Below are 13,999 nucleotides of genomic sequence, written 5' to 3'. Positions count from 1 at the left end.
CTGCAGCCTTCTTTTATGAAACCCCCATTTTCTATCTAATCACCCGGGAGGTGTGGCAGTCTTAGGAGCTCACTTCTGGCTGGAAGGACGTAATAACCCGTCCTACCACTGTTACAGTGAGAGAATGCCAGCTAGAAATTTGAGGAGCAGCTTTTTAATTTGGCTCCTCATTCATTGCAGGGAGCGTATATCGAGGCAAAACATCACAAGGACTGCCGTTTTATCATCAATAGCTGTCTTGTTCACTTTGATGCTTTTTTTTTTCTTTACCGTGAACTGTGAAGCAAACATAAGAAGTGTGGAGGAGCAAAATAATTTATTACAAAAAAAACTTCGTTTATCTGAAGAAATAATAACAAATTTGAGAGCAAAAATAAACAACTTGGTCCTTGAAGCTGAATACCTCAGGAAGATTGTGAAGGAGAAGCCGGTAAGTGAGAAATCTATTTACTAAATCTCAGATGATTTCTGTACAATTTACATGTCATTCAGTATGGTGCGATTTGAATCCATTCGTTGGGCTCAAATCGCTCCGCATCACAACACAGATCTTGTTGTGATTGAAGTACAGAGGAGGGATTTGAGGTCTTATTGACCCCAGATCTCTCCACAGAGTACCTGTCACATGCCTGTTGCTGTAACAACGATGTTAACCACTTGACGACCGCTCACTGTATATGTACGTCATTTTTTTGAAGATGGATATCTCGGTAACAGCAGCAGCTGCTGCCACAACCGAGGTATCCATCTTTACAGTGAGCGGTTCTGTACACGATAACGGTGGTCTCTGCGGCGGGTTCGCCGCGAGATCACCGTTATCGGCGGCGGGAGAGGTGCCACCCCCCCCTCTCGCCGCTCTCCCGCGCCCTCCGCCGCTTACCGGAGCCGTCGGTAGCGGCAGAGGAGATCGGGACCTGTCACTGCCGAGGTACTGAGACAAGTGAGGCCAAGATGGCCCCCACCCGTCTCTATACCATGTGACGGCCGGAGCGACGTCATTATGACGGCTCCGCCCACTTCTCTGAAAGGCACAATTTTTTGTGTCATTTTTTTAAACGACTTTTTTTTTTTTTTTTTTGCATTTTAGTGTAAATATGAGATCTGAGGACTTTTTGACCCCAGATCTCATATTTAAGAGGACCTGTCATGTTTTTTTCTATTACAAGGGATGTTTACATTCCTTGTAATAGGAATAAAAGTGATCCAAATTTTTTATTTTTTTTTAAAACAGTGAAAAAATAAATAAAATAAAGTAAAATAAATAATAAAAAAAAAAAAAAAATTTTTAAAGCGCCCTGTCCCAACGAGCTCGCGCGCAGAAGCGAACGCATACGTGAGTAGCGCCCGCATATGAAAACGGTGGTCAAACCACACATGTGAGGTATCGCCACGACCGGTAGAGCGAGAGCAATAATTCTAGTCCTAGACCTCCTCTGTAACGCAAAACATGCAACCTGTAGAATTTTTTAAACGTCGCCTATGGAGATTTTTAAGGGTAAAAGTTTGACGCTATTCCACGAGCGGGCGCAATTTTGAAGCGTGACATGTTGGGTATCAATTTACTTGGCGTAACATTATATTTCACAATATAAAAAAAAATTGGGCTAACTTTACTGTTGTCTTATTTTTTTATTCAAAAAAGTGAATTTTTTCCAAAAAAGTGCGCTTATAAGACCGCTGCGCAAATACGGTGCAAAAAAAAGTATTGCAATGACCGCCATTTTATTCTCTAGGGTGTTAGAAAAAAAAACATATATAATGTTTGGGGGTTCTAAGTAATTTTCTAGCAAAAAAACCTGTTTTAAACATGTAAACACCTAAAATCCAAAACGAGGCTGGTCCTTAAGTGGTTTTAAAGTGGAGGGCAACCCTGAAAAAAAAAATTCACCAAAAATCCTAAAAAAAAAAGAAAAATTTGAATTTTTTTTTTAAACTTACCTAAACCCTTGTTTCTAGGCAGTCTTCCTAATCTGTCTCTTCCTATTCCGTGGCGTCTTCTGCTCCTAGCTGAGCGGCCCCGTTGTGTTGTGTGTGTTTTCCCAGAACACCACGGGGCCATTCACAGAGCGCCGCTCGCGCGTGCGCAGTAGGAAACTGGCAGTGAAGCCGCAAGGCTCCACTGCCTGTTTCCCTTACCTAGGATGGCGGTGCCGGGACCCGAGAGCCGAGAGACGGGTCGGCCTCGGGCGGCCGACATCGCGGGCACCCAGGACAGGTAAGTACTTATTTAAAGTCAGCAACTACAGTGTTTGCAGCTGCTGACTTTTAAATTTTTTTTTTTACAGGCGGTATCCCACTTTAAGACCCCTTTCACACTGACACGTTTTGCAGGCGCTACAGCGCTAAAAATGGCGCCTGCAAACCGACCTGAAATAGCCGCTGCTGTGCCTCCAATGTGAAAGTCCCGAGGGCTTTCACACTGGAGCGGTACGCTGGCAGGACGGTAAAAAAAAAGTCCTGCTAGCAACATCTTTGGTGCGGTGAAGGAGCGGTGTGTATACCGCTCCTCCACCGCTCCTGCCCATTGAAATCAACGGGGCACTGTGCTATACCGCCAGCAAAGTGCCTCCGCAGAGGCGCTTTGCGGTGGTTTTTAACCCTTTCTATGCCGCTAGCAGGGGGTAAAATCACCCCGCTAGCAGCCGAATAGTGCCGCAAATCCGACGGTGAAGCGCCACTAAAAATAGCGGCGCTTTACCACCGATGCCGCCCCAGTGTGAAAGGGGCCTTACACATGGTCACTAATTCAAGTACTAGACCTCTTCTGTACATCTAAAGTGGTAACATGTAAAGGCTTTTACATCATCGCCTATGGCTAGTAAAATTTACATCATTTGTCGCCATTGCACGGGCGTGCGCAATTTTAAAGCGTGACGTGTTTGGTATGTATTTTTTTTTTTCACAAGAAATGGTATGTATTTACTCAGTGTAACATCATCTTTTATATTTTACAAAAAAAATTGGGTTATGTATTTTTTTTTTGCATTATAATTTAAAAAAGTTTATTTTTTCTCAAAAATTGCCTTTTTTAAAACGCTGCACAAATACCATGTGACATAAAAAATTGCAACAACTGCCATTTTATTCTTTAGTCTAGGGCCTCTGCTTTACAAAAAAAAAAATATATATATATATATATATATATATATATATATATATATATATATATATATATATATATATAAAATGTATGCGGTTTCTGAGTATTTTTTTTGGCAAAAAATACAGATTTTTACATGTAAACAAAAGACCTGTTCTTGGAGTGGTTACAGTGCAGCCTAGTTTAACCGGTTCCCGACCGGCGCGCACCGATGTACGTCGGCAGAATGGCACGGCTGGGCAAATGGACTTACAGGTACGTCCATTTGAATTCCCCACCGTGCCATTGCGCGCGTGCCGCCGGGAGCTCCGTGAGTCGGGTTGCGGGTCCCGCGGACTCAATCGTCGCGGGGATACCCGTGATCGCCTCACGGAGAGGATGAACGGGGAGTTGCTGATGTTAACAGCATCTCCCCATTCTGCCTAGTGACAGTGTCACTAATCACAGCTCCCTGTCATCGGGAGCTGTGATCAGAGTAATGACACTGCTAGCCCATCCCCCTACAGTTAGTAATCACTCCCCTAGGACACAAGTAACCCCTCCCCGCCCCCTAGTGGTTAACCCCTTCACTGCCAGTGTCATTTACACAGGAATCAATGCATTTTTAATCGCACTGATCGCTGTATAACTGACAATGGTCCCAAAAATGTGTCAAAAATGTCCGACATGTCCGCCATAATGTTGCAGTCACAATAAAAATCGCTGATCGCCGGCATTACTAGTAAAAAAAAAAGAATAATAAAAATGCCATAAAACTATCCAATATTTAGTAAACGCTATAACTTTTGCGCAAACCAATCAATAAATGCTTATTGCGATTTTTTTTTTTTTTTTTTACCAAAAATATTTAGAAGAATACGATCAGCCTAAACTGAGGAAAAAACTTTTTATATATATATATTTTTTTTTTTGGGGGGGGATATTTATTATAGCAAAATGTAAAAAAGAATGCGTTTTTTTCAAAATTGTCGCTCTTATTTTGTTTATAGCGCAAAAAATAAAAACTGCAGAAGCGATCAAATACCACCAAAAGAAACCTCTATTTGTGGGAAAAAAAGGACATCAATTTTGTTTGGGAGCCACGTCGCACGACTGCGCAATTGTCAGTTAAAGCGACGCAGTGCAGAATCGCAAAAAACGCTCTGGTCAGGGAGGAGGTAAAATCTTCCAGGGCTGAAGCGGTTAAGGACCGGGCCTCTTTTTGACACTTGTTGTTTACAAGTTAAAATCTGGGGGTTTTTTTGCTAGAAAATTAACGTATTTATCGGCGTATAACACGCGCCGTCGTATAACACGCACCCCAAGTTTAGGAGGGAATTTTAAGGAAAAAACTTTTAGGAGTAAAGTTTAAGGAAAAAAAACTTACATTAAAATGCCCATCAATGCAGCGTTATCGGTGTCCATCTGCAGCCTTTTCAGTGTCAGTGCAGCCTTGCCCCAGTGCAGCCTTGCCCCAGTGCAGCCTTGTCAGTGCAGCTTTGTCAGTGCAGCTTTGCCCCAGTGCAGCTTTGTGTGATCGCCGCCGACATACACAGCTGTGTGTAGATTCAAATAAGGCACCGAGACTGCAGGGACTCGGCGGAGCCGAGATACAAATAGCCGAGTGGACCTGTGTTATGTCCATCATAGGGCGGGACTGGTTGGGACTGTGAGCGGTGCCGAGAACACTCGGCTATGTGTATCTCGGCTCCGCCGAGTCCCTGCAGTCTCGGCGCCAAATTTGAATCTACACGCGGCTGTGTATGTCGGCGGCGATCGCTTCGATCAAACAAAATTGGCGGGGATCAGCCTATAACACGCACCCACGATTTTCCCCTGATTTTAAGGGGAAAAAAGTGCATGTTATACGCCGATAAATACGGTACTTAGAACCCCCAAACATTATATAACTTTTTTTTCCAGACACCCTAGAGAATAAAATGGCGGTCTTAGCAATACTTTATGTCACATCGTATTTGCGCAGTGGTCTTACAAGCGCAATTTTTTTTTTTTAAATACACTTTGAGTTAAAAAATAAGACAACAGTAAAGTTAGCCCATTTTTTTCTATATTGTGAAAGATAATGTTACGCCGAGTAAATTGATACCCAACATGTCAGGCTTCAAAATTGCGCCCGCTCGTGGAATTGCGACAAACTTTGGCACAAAAAAATCTCCATTGGCGACGTTTAAAAATTTCTACAGGTCACCAGTTTTGAGTTACAGAGGAGGTTAGTGATAAGATTATTGCTCTCACTCTAACGATCACATGTGTGGTTTGAACACCGTTTTCATATCCGGACGGAACTTACGTATGCGTTCGCTTCTGCGTGCGAGTTCGGAAGGACGGGGTGCTTTAAACTTTTATTTTTTATTTTTCTTATTTATTTTACCTTTTATTTTTTATTTTTACACTGTCCTTTAAAAAAACAAAATGTAAACATCTCTTGTAATAAAAAAAAGCATTACAGGACCTCTTAAATGTGAGATCTGGGGTCAAAAAGACCCTAGATCTCAAATTTACGCTAAAATGCAATTTAAAAAAAAAGAAAAAAAAATCAGTTTTTAACCACTTCCATACCGGGCCATTGTCATATGACGTCCGCAGGAGCACTCTCCCATCCTGGGTGGGAGTCATATGATTTCCTCTGCTTCTCGCCGCTACTGTTGGCCCCACAGAGCAGCGATCGGGGATGAGGCTTGTCACCCTGACACAGCCCATCCCAGATCACGAGTACCTGTCACCAGCCCATCAGAATACCTGTCACCAGCCCATCAGAGTACCTGAGTACCTATCTGCCCATGCCTCATAGAATATACTTTGGGGTGTTTGCTTTCCAAAATGGGGTCATTTTGAGGGTAATTCCACTGTCCTGGTGCTCCAGGACCTTCAAAGGTGTGATAGGAAGGAATGAAATTATATGTGTAATTTATGCTCCTAGAATGCTTGAAGGTACTACTTCACTGTTGGACTTCTCTGAGTGGCCAGGCTGTGTAAAAGTCTCACATATGTGATATTGCTATACTTAGGAGGAGTAGCAGAATGTATTTTGGTGTGTAATGTTTGCTATGTATATGCTGTGTGTAAGAAATATCATATAAATCGACCATTGTGTAAAAAAAATATATATTTTTATTTTCTTTCCACGTTTTCCGAAGACTTGTGGAAAAAAATGAACCATTCAAAAGACTCATTATTCCTCATAGAATATACTTTGGGGTGTTTGCATTCCAAAATGGGGTCATTTGTGGGTAGTTCCATTATCCTGGTGCTCCAGGGCCTTCAAAGGTGTAATAGGTTGTTAGGAAATTTTATGTGTAATTTATGCTCCTATACTGCATGACGGTGCTCCCTGTATGTTGGACATCTCTATGTGGCTAGGCTGTGGAAAAGTCACACATATGTGGTATCGCCATACTAGGGAGGAGTAGCAGAATGTATTTTGGGGTGTAATTGGAAGTATGTATATGCTGTGTGTGAGAAATTAATTATGACAATTTTGTGTAAAAAAAAAAAAAAAAATTTCTTAATTTTCCCAAAAATTGTGGGGAAAAAAATTACAACTTCAAAAAACTCACTATGCCTCTTACTAAATACCTTGGACTGTCTACTTTTCAAAAAGGGGTCATTTGGGGGGTATTTGTACTTTCCTGACATTTCAGGGCCTCGAGAAATGAGATAGGCCGTCAGTGCATCAGGTGTTATCAATTTTCAATGATTTTCACCATAGCTTGTAGACTCTATAACTTTCAGAGAGACCAAATAATATACACTTATTTGGGTTATTTTTACCAAAGAGATGTAGCAGTATACATTTTGGCCCAAATTTATGAACAAAAATTGACTATTTGCAAAATTTTATAATAGAAACTTAAAAAAATACGTTTTTTTTTTTTTTTTTTTTTTTAGATTTTCACTCTTTCACTTATATCGCAAAAAATAAAAAACCCAGTGGTGATTAAATACCACCAAAAGAAAGCTCTATTTGTGTGAAAAATGTTTTGTTTGGGTAGAGTAATTGGCATGAAAGCTGAAAATTGGTCTGGGCAGGAAGGGTGTATAAGTGTCCTGTATTGAAGTGGTTAAGAGCATTGGGCAGAAATGACATTTTGGGCCATCTTTTCCTCACTCGGCCTCCAGGCAGTGAGGGGAGCAGACGGCTTTGGTAAGCGGCGGAGACGACTGGAGCATGGCGGGAGGGGGGCCCTCTCCCGCCACCGATAAAAGTGATCTTGCGGCACCATCCCTGAAAATACGGGGGTTATGGCAGCTAGCTGCTGCCATAACAACGGTATTTAGCGTCAAAGTACCGATGTATGGGTACGGCGATTTGTGTGAAGTGGTTAATGCGGACTTCAACCCAAAAGTAAGGCCTCCTCCCCGACTACTGTTTGTGAAACTGAGCTTTTGGGGAGGAGAGGGGGAGCTTGTACCCAATTTTGACAGGTACCTGCTCCCACTTTCGTTCCGATCACCTTAAGCGATCGTAAGCAGAAGTTCTTCTTCCCGAACACATGACAGGTCCTAGAAGACTGCGCAGTAGGCACCCGGCTGTGAAGCTGCAAAGCGGTCACAGCCGGGTGCCCATAGTAGAGATCCCGGTGCCACTGAGGGAGGACATGGGGAGGACACAGCTGCGGTGAGCGCACCGCTGGATCGTGGAACAGGTGAGTGTGTGTTTATTAAAAGTCAGCAGCTACAGTTTTTGTAGCTGCTGACTTTTAACAAACAAACGACTGGAACTCCGCTTTGACTGTGATAAAACATCAACTCTGTCTACAATCCCCAAGCCACAGCAACCCCATTTCTGAAACCTTTTATTTAACCCCTTAATGAGCGAGGGTAAAACAAATGTTAATACCTGAACACAATTTTGCACCTTCTTACTAAAACTGTACATACCCTCGCAACTACTTTGTGCATCCAGGTGGATTATATCTTGTTTTTTTCCAGACAAATTAGGCTTTCCTTTAGTGGTAAATGGTAACAGATATATCTCCTGATTTTCTTTTTTTTTTTTTTTAATCAAATGAAAAATGGAACAAAAAAAAAATCTTAAAAAAAATGTAGCTTTATATAGAATTTTATTTATATAACCTACCACCAAAGAACAACCCAATATTAATTCTCCTGCTCCTGACGATCGTAGCAATAACACATATGTGTATGTTAGTGGTTGTTTGTTTGGGCCCTACTACGGGTACACAAACAATAGTGCACCTTTTACTTTTTTATCCTACCCTGTTCCCCTGAAAATAAGACCTAGCGTGAGTGGCAGTGATGGCTGCAATATAAGCCCTACCCCCTTTTTAACGAACGGACTTGCCTAAACACGATCACACCAAAGTCCGAGGGATTCGTACGTGATGACGTACACTGGACTAAAATAAGGAAGTTGATAGCCAGTAGCCAATAGCTGCCCTAGCGTCGGTTTTTGACCGTTGGACTAGCATACAGACAAGCAGATTTCTGGGTCCGGCGGAGTTACGACGTAAAGATTTGAAGCATGTTCCAAATCTAAAGTCCGTCAGATTTGCGACTGGAAAAGTCTGCTGAAGGTCCGGTGAAGCCCACACACGATCGGATTGTCCGCCGGATTTGGTCCATCAGGCAAGTCCGGTCGAACAGTCCGACCGTGTGTACGCTGCATAACTCTAACCCTGGCACTGACCTAGATATAACCTTGACCTAGCAATTTTTTATTTTTTTACACACACATTTACATCTTTCTATCTGCAAAGAGAGAGCTATAGTGGGGTTGATTTACTAAAACTGGGGAGAAACCAATCAGCTTCCAGGTTTTTTTTGTCAAAGCTCAATTGAACAAGCTGAAGTTAGAATCTGATTGGCTACCATGACAGATATGCATGTATTGGGCCTCACAGAAAAAAGTCGAGTTCTGTGAGGCTGCACATATGTGTACGGTCAGCAGGAAGGGGTTAAAATGTCCAAAACCATCTCTGAAAGATGTACTCCGTCCTCTCTATAGATACCCGGTATCCTGCACCTCTCCTGATTTCAGGTCGCTCGCCAGCTCTGTCCAATCACAGCCCAGAGCCCTGTGTTCACAAACAACACAGGTCTCTGTACAGAGGGAATGATCTCTTTGGGGTTAATTTACTAAAGACAAATAGACTGTGCACTTTTGTGCGTGCTTTTGCACTCTGCAGAGCTTAGTAAATGAGGGGGGGCTCTGCTGACTTCCATCACCCAGTAATGTGCAAGCAAAAATGCATTTTTCTTTCTTTTCCTTGCATGTGATTGGGAATTCTTTGTAAGGTGAAGCTTTACCTCATTTACTAAGCTCTGGAACAACTGTATTTGCAAAAATGCACAGTCTATTTGCCTTTAGAAAATCAACCCCTTTATTTCTTCTGCCTGCTTTAAAAAAGCAATCCTTAGTAAAGACCAGCCATTGTCATTAGTATAGTGACAGTGTAGAGCAGGGATATTGAATTAAAATTCATGGAGGTTCAATTAGTATAATTTTCTTCCAGCCGAGGTCTGAATCGCAGTTTTGTGCAATGACTCCGATTCTTTACATCACAGCCCAGGAGTACAGGCACGGCAGTCCATTCATTTGCATTTTCTACTGGGAAAAGGTCCTGGCACCTTTTTAAAAATGCAGCCGCATGGAAACTGCATGGTGTGTTTGTACCATGCAATTTCCATGTGCGGGAAATTGCACCTTGCATTTCAGTGCGTTTAAGAGTCAATGGTACCCCCTACATGTTTTCTGTGCAACACCTCATTTTTTTGCGCAGCTTGTCCCCTTCACATATCACCCCATACAGTATTACCCCTTCACATATCACCCCCCACACAGTATTACCCCTTCACATATCACCCCACACAGTATTACCCCTTCACATATCACCCCATACAGTATTACCCCTTCACATATCACCCCATACAGTATTACCCCTTCACATATCACCCCCACACAGTATTACCCCTTTACATATCACCCCCACACAGTATTACCCCTTCACATATCACCCCATACAGTATTACCCCTTCACATATCACCCCACACAGTATTACCCCTTCACATATCACCCCACACAGTATTACCCCCCTTCACATATCACCCCCACACAGTATTACCCCTTCACATATCACCCCATACAGTATTACCCCTTCACATATCACCCCACACAGTATTACCCCTTCACATATCACCCCATACAGTATTACCCCTTCACATATCACCCCATACAGTATTACCCCTTCACATATCACCCCCCACACAGTATTACCCCTTCACATATCACCCCCACACAGTATTACCCCTTCACATGTCACCCCATACAGTATTACCCCTTCACATATCACCCCCACACAGTATTACCCCTTCACATATCACCCCATACAGTATTACCCCTTCACATATCACCCCCCACACAGTATTACCCCTTCACATATCACCCCATACAGTATTACCCCTTCACATATCACCCCCCACACAGTATTACCCCTTCACATATCACCCCATACAGTATTACCCCCCTTCACATATCACCCCCCCACACAGTATTACCCCTTCACATATCACCCCATACAGTATTACCCCTTCACATATCACCCCATACAGTATTACCCCTTCACATATCACCCCACACAGTATTACCCCTTTACATATCACCCCCACACAGTATTACCCCTTCACATATCACCCCCACACAGTATTACCCCTTTACATATCACCCCCACACAGTATTACCCCTTCACATATTACCCCACACAGTATTACCCCTTCACATATCACCCCCACACAGTATTACCCCTTTATATATCACCCCCACACAGTATTACCCCTTCACATATCACCCCCACACAGTATTACCCCTTTACATATCACCCCACACAGTATTACCCCCCTTCACATATCACCCCCACACAGTATTACCCCCCTTTTCATTATCACCCCACACAGTATTACTCCCTTCACATATCACCCCCCACACAGTATTGCCCCCCCTTCACATATCACCCCACACAGTATTACCCCTTCACATATCACCCCCCACACAGTATTGCCCCCCCTTCACATATCACCCCACACAGTATTACCCCTTCACATATCACCCCACACCTTATTGCCCCCCCTTCACATATCACCCCACACCTAATTGCCCCCTTTACATGACCCTCCCACACAGCACTGCCCCCATTCCCCCGCTCCTCATCCTTCACAGTTTCATATATTTTCCCCCCTTCACTCTCCTATCTTTCACAGAGCGGAGAGCAGGAGGCGGGACAATCCTAAACTAAAGGCACAGCAGCACTGGGCGGGGCGCAGGAGCTGTCGGGTTGACTTTTCATATCAGTAAACTGGTGATTGGCTGCTAGGACCGCCTCCTAGCAGCCAATCACCTCCCGATTAACTTGACAGGCAGCTACCTCTCTCCACGCAGTTCTGGTCCCGCCCCCAGTCCAGAATTGTCCCTCCTCCCGCCGTCCGCTCCTCTCTACTCTGCTAATGATAGCGGAAGGAGGCTGGGGACAAAAGCGATGACAAAATGGCGCGCTCACAGCGGTCTGGAAAGAGCAGCAGCTCGGGCCGGACGCAGAATGCGGGCCACCATTTAGTGATGCCCGGTGTATAGTATTAGCACTGATCACTGTATTAGTGTCACTGGTGATGTCAGCGGCAGTTATTCAGTTCCCACTCAGTGTCAGATTGGCCGCCGCACGATCACAGTTCCCCTATAAGTCGCTGATCACCGCCATTACAAGTATACAATAAATAAAATTCATACCATCCTTTGTAGAAACCATAACGTTAACGCAAACCAATTAATATACGCTTATTGGGATTTTTTTTTACAATGAAGGTCATTGTACCAGCAATGCTTTCAGTTGTCATGAATTGTACATGATAGCTGTGAATACTAGTGATCTGTGATTGGCTACAGCTAATTACATGGTACAGGTACCATGTGTTAGCTGTGGCAATCTGCCAAATACACAGCTCATTATTCATCATTTTTTGTGTGAATGAGTAGGGATACCATGTACACCTTACTCATTTCCACATCTGAGGACCCACGTCTTTTTTTTTTTTTGTGTGTGTTTTTCTGTGTGGGGTCCAAAATTGACATCCAAACCAAACCTTCATCAAGGACACGGGTCTGATATTTGTTTTTAGAAGGAACCCATGACTCTTTTTTTTTTTTTTTTTTTTTTTTGGGGTAAGGGTCTGGTATAGATGGGGGGAATCCCCAGCTGCTTTGTTTACAAATCGAATTTAAATTCAAGAAGCATTTTTCCTTTGTAAATACCAGTTTTGTTGTAGTAAGTTGTATATATCAAACAGATGTCCCACTTCATAAGTAGGTTATGGGCACTCTCAGGCATGTTATTTAAAAAATAATCTTGCTTTTAAAGAGGGAGTCCACCTAAAAAAATATTAAAAGCCAGCAGCTACAAATACTGCAGCTGCTGACTTTTAATAAATGGACACTTACCTGTCCCAGGGTCCAGAGATGTCGGAAGCTGAAGCCGATCTGTTGCTCGGGTCTTGGCAGCTACCGCCGCCATCCTCGGTGAGGGAATCAGGAAGTGAAGCTTTGCCGCTTCACTTCCCGGTTCCCTACTGTGCATGCGCGAGTCACACTGCGCGTCCTAACTGGTCCCTGCTATCTTCTGGGACCTGTGTGTTTCCCAGGAGACAGCGGGGGGGGGGGCGGTGCTCTGGAAGGGGCGTGACTCCCGCGGGAGTCTATTCCCGGAAGTGGGTGCAAATACCTGTATTAGACAGGTATCTGCACCCCCCTCCCCACTGAAAGGTGCCAATTGTGGCACTGGAGGGGAGGGGGAATCAGATGAGCGGAAGTTCCACTTTTGGGTGGAACTCTGCTTTAATGCATTATTAAAATTTGCTGCTAACTGCCAAGCAGATTTTAAAAGAACGTTTTTTCTGCTCCTATTGACTTCATTGGGGTTCAGATTCGACACCCAGACTTTAATCACATTCTGTAAATGCTTTCTGAACCAGCGCTGTATCCCACTGAAGTCAATGAGAGCGGAATGTTAAAAAAACTGTAATGTAAATGTAATTTATGTGATATCTAGGATGAAATTTCTTGTTTATCTTCTGTTTTCTGACTAATAATAATTCATCTTTGTGTTTGTTTTAGGAAAGAGGCTTCAACGTTCAATTAAAATTTTAAATTTTTTTATTAATAAGGTAAGTGTAAAGTAAAGTCTGAAGTGAGCTCATGCTGAGGGTTGAGGATCAAAGTAGAAGTACAACCAAAGCTTGTTTGGCTGTACTTCTCCTATGGATCACGGGAGTGCAGTTTGTTCTGCACTCCTTTGACCTGTTTTCAGCAAACAGTGGTCCAGGCTGGGGAAAGATTGCGACCATATGGTCTGGATCCACTCACATGCTTGGACGACCAGCTGCTCCAGCCCCCTCCATAGCTCAGTGCTCCAGTGAGCACGGGGAGGGTGCAGCCCAGACATCGGTGACTAGCTCTCTGCTCAGGGAACACTGAGAACCGAGCGATCAGTGGTGTTTTATTGCTCGGTTCTCAGCCTTAGATCCAGTGGAGGACAGATGCAGCATCGGTATAATTCTTAAAACTTTTTTTTCCTATACTTCTCTTTTAAAGTGGTTGTAAAGGATGAAGGTTTTTCTTTTACCTTCATGCATTCTATGCATGGAGGTAAAAAAAACCTTCAGAGTGCAGCTTCCCCCCCATCCCCCCCCAATACATACTTGAGCCCATTCTGGATCCAGCGATGTGCACGGGAGCAGCAGTTCTCCCGAGTCTCCCTCTCCTCATTGGTGTAGACACAGCAGCAGGAGCTATTGGCTTCTGCCGCTGTCAATCACAGCCAGTGAGGGGGGGGGGCCGAGCCCCGCTCTGTGCGTCTTATGGACACACAGAACGGGTCTTGGCAGTGAGCACG

General features: G+C 43.7%; 1 protein-coding gene across 4 annotated transcripts in view; it reads left to right on the top strand.

Moving 5' to 3' along the window:
* Positions 1 to 13,999, top strand: part of LOC141145415 (small ribosomal subunit protein mS35-like) — a 111,827-nt gene that overhangs the window by 70,342 nt on the left and 27,486 nt on the right. For 2 of the 4 annotated variants that reach the window (XM_073632063.1, XM_073632060.1), the window contains exons 3-4: positions 181 to 430; positions 13,222 to 13,271. The gene's annotated coding sequence lies outside the window, so the exon portion shown is untranslated. The remainder of the gene's footprint in view (positions 1 to 180; positions 431 to 13,221; positions 13,272 to 13,999) is intronic. The other 2 variants (XM_073632061.1, XM_073632064.1) reach the window with 2 other exon arrangements.

Source organism: Aquarana catesbeiana, linkage group LG05 (genome assembly GCF_042186555.1).
Source record: "Aquarana catesbeiana isolate 2022-GZ linkage group LG05, ASM4218655v1, whole genome shotgun sequence".
In the NCBI taxonomy this organism is placed as follows: Eukaryota; Metazoa; Chordata; class Amphibia; order Anura; family Ranidae; genus Aquarana; species Aquarana catesbeiana.
The sequence above is the reverse complement of the archived record's forward strand: the minus strand, read 5'-3'. Positions and strand labels throughout refer to the sequence as shown.